This window comes from Salvelinus alpinus, chromosome 7 (assembly GCF_045679555.1).
Source record: "Salvelinus alpinus chromosome 7, SLU_Salpinus.1, whole genome shotgun sequence".
Taxonomy (NCBI): Eukaryota; Metazoa; Chordata; class Actinopteri; order Salmoniformes; family Salmonidae; genus Salvelinus; species Salvelinus alpinus.
The window spans coordinates 74,851,048-74,857,588 of NC_092092.1; positions in this window are offsets into that span (position 1 = coordinate 74,851,048).

Here is a 6,541-nt window from a genome sequence, read left to right on the forward strand (position 1 = left end):
ACCACCTTTTGACCAAGGCTCAGAATTTCCTAAAAGCAGGCAAGGCTAGCAAAACAGGCAGCTTGATGAAAGGCTCCCTGTTAACCAGCTATACTTTTGATACCAGGTGGTATTGATGAAAGGCTCCCTGTTAACCAGCTATACTTTTGATACCAGGTGGTATTGATGGAAGGCTCCCTGTTAACCAGCTATACTTTTGATACCAGGTGGTATTGATGAAAGGCTCCCTGTTAACCAGCTATACTTTTGATACCAGGTGGTATTGAACACCCTCACCTTTTCATCCCTCTTCATGAAACTTATCTCAGGCAGAGGTCGACCCTCACTTTTAACCTTTCTCGCCCCGGGGTTCCGCTAGCGGAACACCCACAACATTCCGCTGCGAAGGAATGTTCGAAATTCGCGAAATTCAAAAATATTTTTTTGAAATATTTAACTTCCACACATTAACAAGTCCAATACAGCAACTGAAAGATAAACATCTTGTGAATCCAGCCAACATGTCCGATTTTTAAAATGTTTTACAGCGAAAACACAATATATATTTATGTTAGCTCACCACAATAGCCAAACACACAACGCCATGTTGTCACCGCAAACATAGCTTTCACAAAACCCACAAATAGAGATAAAATGAATCACTAACCTTTGAACAACTTCATCAGATGACAGTCTTATAACATCATGTTATACAATACATTTATGTTTTGTTCATAAATGTGCATATTTATAGGTATAAATCGTAGTTTTACATTGCAGCCACCGTCACAAATAGCACCAAAACAGCCAGAATAATTACAGAGAGCAACGTGAAATACATAAATACTCACCATAAAACATTTATGAAAAATACATGTTGTACAGCAAATGAAAGATAAACATCTTGTGAATCCAGCCAATATTTCCGATTTTTTAAGTGTTTTACAGCAAAAACACAATATATATTTATGTTAGCCCACCACAATAGCCAAACACACAACGCCATTTATTCACCGCTAACATAGCTTTCACAAAACCCACAAATAGAGATAAAATTAATCACTAACCTTTGAACAACTTCATCAGATGACAGTCTTATAACATCATGTTATACAATACATTTATGTTTTGTTCGAAAATGTGCATATTTATAGCTACAAATCCTGGTTTTACATTGTGAATACGGCGCCATAATGCACCAAATTGTCCGGAGATATTTTGGACAGTCACGTAATCTAACCAAAAAACTCATCATAAACTTTGCTAAAAAATACATGTTGTACAGCAAATGAAAGATACACTGGTTCTTAATGCAACCGCTGTGTTAGATTTAAAAAAAAATAACTTTAGTACAAAGTACAGCATGCAATATTCTGAGACAGCGCCCAGCTATTCTCCGCCATGTTATTCTATTCTCCGCCACGCTAGCGTCCCACACATCCGGTGAAATTGCAGCGCGCCAAATTCAAAAACAGAAATACTCAAAATAAAATTCATAAAACATACAAGTGTTATACATCGGCTTAAAGATTAACTTCTTGTTAATCCAACCATTGTGTCAGATTTCAAAAAGGCTTTACGGCGAAAGCATACCATGCGATTATCTGAGGACAGCGCCCAGCACACAAAACATTACAAACAGTTACCAGCCAAGTAGAGGAGTAACAAAAGTCAGAAATAGCGATACAATTTATCACTTAACTTTGATGATCTTCATATGGTTGCACTCACAAGACTCCCAGTTACCCAATAAATGTTTGTTTTGTTCGATAAAGTCCCTCTTTATATCCAAAAACCTTGTTTTGTTGGCGCGTTTTGTCCAGTAATCCAATGGCTCCAAGGCGGTCACAACAGGCAGACGAAAAATCAAAGAAACATGAAAACATGTAGAAACATGTCAAACGATGTTTATAATCAATCCTCAGGTTGTTTTTAGTCATAATAATCAATAATATTTCAACCGAACAATAGCTTCGTCAATATAAAAGAAAAACAAGAAAGGCACGCTCTCGGCCGTGCGTAGGTCTGGGGACTTTCCACTATCCACTCACTCAGAGAGGTCTTACTCTCTCATTTTTCAGAATAAAAGCCTGAAACTATTTCTAAAGACTGTTGACATCTAGTGGAATTCGTAGGAAGTGCAATCTGAGTCCTAAGTCATGGGATACTGTATAGGCAGTCTAAAAACTAAAAACATTTTTAAAAACTTCCTGGATGGATTTTTCTCAGGTTTTCGCCTGCCATACCAGTTCTGTTATACTTACAGACATTATTGTAACAGTTTTGGAAACTTTAGAGTAACTTTCGCTATCCAAATCTACCAATTATATGCATATCCTAGCTTCTGGGCCTGAGTAACAGGCAGTTTACTTTGGGCACGCTTTTCATCCGGAGGTGAAAATAGTGCCCCCTACCCTAGTGAGGTTAACAAATACTCTTCACTCTTAATCTCTATCCAACAATGTCACCAAGCTTCTCAATACATAACCCCTGTAATGCTCTATAGCACAATCCCTTTACAACACACTAGGTTCATTCTCTGATCCTAATTCTATGATTGGATGGACAACATGTCAGCTCATACTGAAAAAGCTTTGATTGGTTGGAGGATGTCCTCCAGAAGTAGTCATAATTACCATATATGTCTATGGGAGGTGGGGAGGCCTACGAACCTTCTAGGTTTTGTATTGAAGTCAAAGTAGCCAGAGGAGGACGGAAGCTAGCTATCCTCCGGCTACACCATGATGCTACCTCAGACAGTGCTGTTGAAATTACTGTAGACCTTCATTGCAAAACAATGTATTTTAATCAATTATTTGGTGACATATGAATATATTCAGTTGATTTAAAAAGGATAACTATTTTAATGTTTCACTGTTTTTATTTTTATGAAATTTCACCGAGGAGGATGGTCCTCCCCTTCCTCCACTGATACACACACACACACGCACACGTACACTGTACACACACACAAGTTGAGGTTTTCTTTCTTTTTATGATATATTTTTATTCACAGAAAATGGAAGATAAAACATTGACTGTACATTTTCCCCCTTTTTATCCCTCTCGACAAGGACAACCATCTCTGCAGCACTCCAGCAATCAGGCCTTTTTGGTAGTGGCCAGACAGAAGACACTCCTCAGTAAAAGGCACATGAGTTTGCCAAAAGGCACCTAAAGACCATGAGAAACAAGATTCTCTGGTCTGATGAAACCAAGATTGAATTCTTTGTCCTGAATGCCAAGCGTTGCATCTGGAGGAAACCTGGCACCATCCCTACGGTGAAGCATGGTGGTGGAAGCATCATGCTATGGGGATGTTTTTCAGCGGCAGGGACTGGGAGACTAGTCAGGATTGAGGAAAAGATGAATGGAGCAAAGTACAGTGAGATCCTTGATGAAAACCTGCTTTAGAGCTCCCAGGACCTCAGACTGGGTTGAGGGTTCACCTTCCAACAGGACAACGACCCTAAGCACACAGCCAAGACAACACAGGAGTGGCTTCGGGACAAGTGACTGAATATCCTTGAGTGACCCAGCCAGAGCCCAGAATTGAACCCAATCGAACATATCTGGAAAGACCTGGAAATAGCTATGCAGTGATGCCATAAAACCTGACAGAGCTTGAGAGGATCTGCAGAGAATAATCTGAGAAACTCCCCAAATACAGGTGTGCCAAGCTTGTAGCATAATACCCATGAAGGCTCGAGGCTGAAATCACTGCCAAAGGTGCTTCAACAAAGTACTGAGTAAAGGGTCTGAATACTTATGTAAATGTAATTTTTCATTTTTTTTAATTTGATAATTTTTACAAATTTCTAAAAAACTGTTTTTGCTTTGTCATTATGGGGTATTGTGTGTAGACTGATGAGGGAAAACATTTTTAAATCCATTTTAGAATAAGAAATGTGGAAAAAGTGAAGGGGTCTGGATACTTTCAGAATGCACTGTATATGACCTTGAATAGAGAAATCAAAGAAATTAAAGTGTTGGTCGGAATTTAGTCAACATTTTAAGAGTACTGATAACAATTGAAATAGATGTGTAGTAAGAAGTTGAGAGAGAAAAAATTGAGGTGACTAAAACTGGCAAATTAGGAAAAGAAACAGTTGTTGGTTTCTGTTTGACACCTATTCGTTTCAGTTTGACATCAGTCAGTTTCTATTTGACACCAGTCAGTTTCTATTTGACACCAGTCAGTTTCTGTTTGAAACCAGTCAGTTTCTGTTTGACACCAGTCAGTTTCTGTTTGACATCAGTCAGTTTCTATTTGACACCAGTCAGTTTCTATTTGACATCAGTCAGTTTCTATTTGACACCAGTCAGTTTCTGTTTGACACCAGTCAGTTTCTATTTGACACCAGTCAGTTTCTATTTGACACCAGTCAGTTTCTATTTGAAACCAGTCAGTTTCTGTTTGACACCAGTCAGTTTCTATTTGACACCAGTCAGTTTCTATTTGACACCAGTCAGTTTCTGTTTGACATCAGTCAGTTTCTATTTGACACCAGTCAGTTTCTATTTGACACCAGTCAGTTTCTGTTTGACACCAGTCAGTTTCTATTTGAAACCAGTCAGTTTCTGTTTGAAACCAGTCAGTTTCTATTTGAAACCAGTCAGTTTCTGTTTGAAACCAGTCAGTTTCTATTTGAAACAAGTCAGTTTCTGTTTGAAACCAGCCAGTTTCTATTTGACACCAGTCAGTTTCTGTTTGACACCAGTCAGTTTCTGTTTGAAACCAGTCAGTTTCTATTTGACACCAGTCAGTTTCTGTTTGACACCAGTCCGTTTCTGTTTGAAACCAGTCAGTTTCGTTGCTGCCCAGTAATAACACATACAGTGGGGAGAACAAGTATTTGATACACTGCCGATTTTGCAGGTTTTCCTACTTACAAAGCATGTAGAGGTCTGTAATTTTTATCATAGGTACACTTCAACTGTGAGAGACGGAATCTAAAACAAAAATCCAGAAAATCACATTGTATGATTTTTAAGTAATTAATTTGCATTTTATTGCATGACATAAGTATTTGATCACCTACCAACCAGTAAGAATTCCAGCTCTCACAGACCTGTTAGTCTTTCTTTAAGAAGCCCTCCTGTTCTCCACTCATTACATGTATTAACTGCACCTGTTTGAACTCGTTACCTGTATAAAAGACACCTGTCCACACACTCAATCAAACAGACTCCAACCTCTCCACAATGGCCAAGACCAGAGAGCTGTGTAAGGACATCAGGGATAGAATTGTAGACCTGCACAAGGCTGGGATGGGCTACAGGACAATAGGCAAGCAGCTTGGTGAGAAGGCAACAACTGTTGGCGCAATTATTCGAAAATGGAAGAAGTTCAAGATGACGGTCAATCACCCTCGGTCTGGGGCTCCATGCAAGATCTCACCTCGTGGGGCATCAATGATCATGAGGAAGGTGAGGGATCAGCCCAGAACTACACGGCAGGACCTGGTCAATGACCTGAAGAGAGCTGGGACCACAGTCTCAAAGAAAACGATTAGTAACACACTACGCCGTCATGGATTAAAATCCTGCAGCGCACGCAAGGTCCCCCTGCTCAAGCCAGCGCATGTCCAGGCCCGTCTGAAGTTTGCCAATGACATCTGGATGATCCAGAGGAGGAATGGGAGAAGGTCATGTGGTCTGATGAGACAGAAATTGAGCTTTTTGGTCTAAACTCCACTCGCCGTGTTTGGAGGAAGAAGAAGGATGAGTACAACCCCAAGAACACCATCCCAACCGTGAAGCATGGAGGTGGAAACATCATTCTTTGGGGATGCTTTTCTGCAAAGGGGACAGGACGACTGCACCGTATTGAGGGGAGGATGGATGGGGCCATGTATCGCGAGATCTTGGCCAACAACCTCCTTCCCTCAGTAAGAGCATTGAAGATGGGTCGTGGCTGGGTCTTCCAGCATGACAACGACCCGAAACACACAGCCAGGGCAACTAAGGAGTGGCTCCGTAAGAAGCATCTCAAGGTCCTGGAGTGGCCTAGCCAGTCTCCAGACCTGAACCCAATAGAAAATCTTTGGAGGGAGCTGAAAGTCCGTATTGCCCAGCGACAGCCCCGAAACTTGAAGGATCTGGAGAAGGTCTGTATGGAGGAGTGGGCCAAAATCCCTGCTGCAGTGTGTGCAAACCTGGTCAAGAACTACAGGAAACGTATGATGTCTGTAATTGCAAACAAAGGTTTCTGTACCAAATATTAAGTTGTGCTTTCCTGATGTATCAAATACTTATGTCATGCAATAAAATGCAAATTAATTACTTAAAAATCATACAATGTGATTTTCTGGATTTTTGTTTTAGATTCCGTCTCTCACAGTTGAAGTGTACCTATGATAAAAATTACAGACCTCTACATGCTTTGTAAGTAGGAAAACCTGCAAAATCGGCAGTGTATCAAATACTTGTTCTCCCCACTGTAGAGCTAGGAGGGGCTAGTCCTCTGTGTGTTCTACCTCTCTGGAAGGTCAGGTTTTCTTTGCATTTGTGTGTGCTCTTGTCACACATAAATCATTGCTGTGAATTAACAATGGGAGTC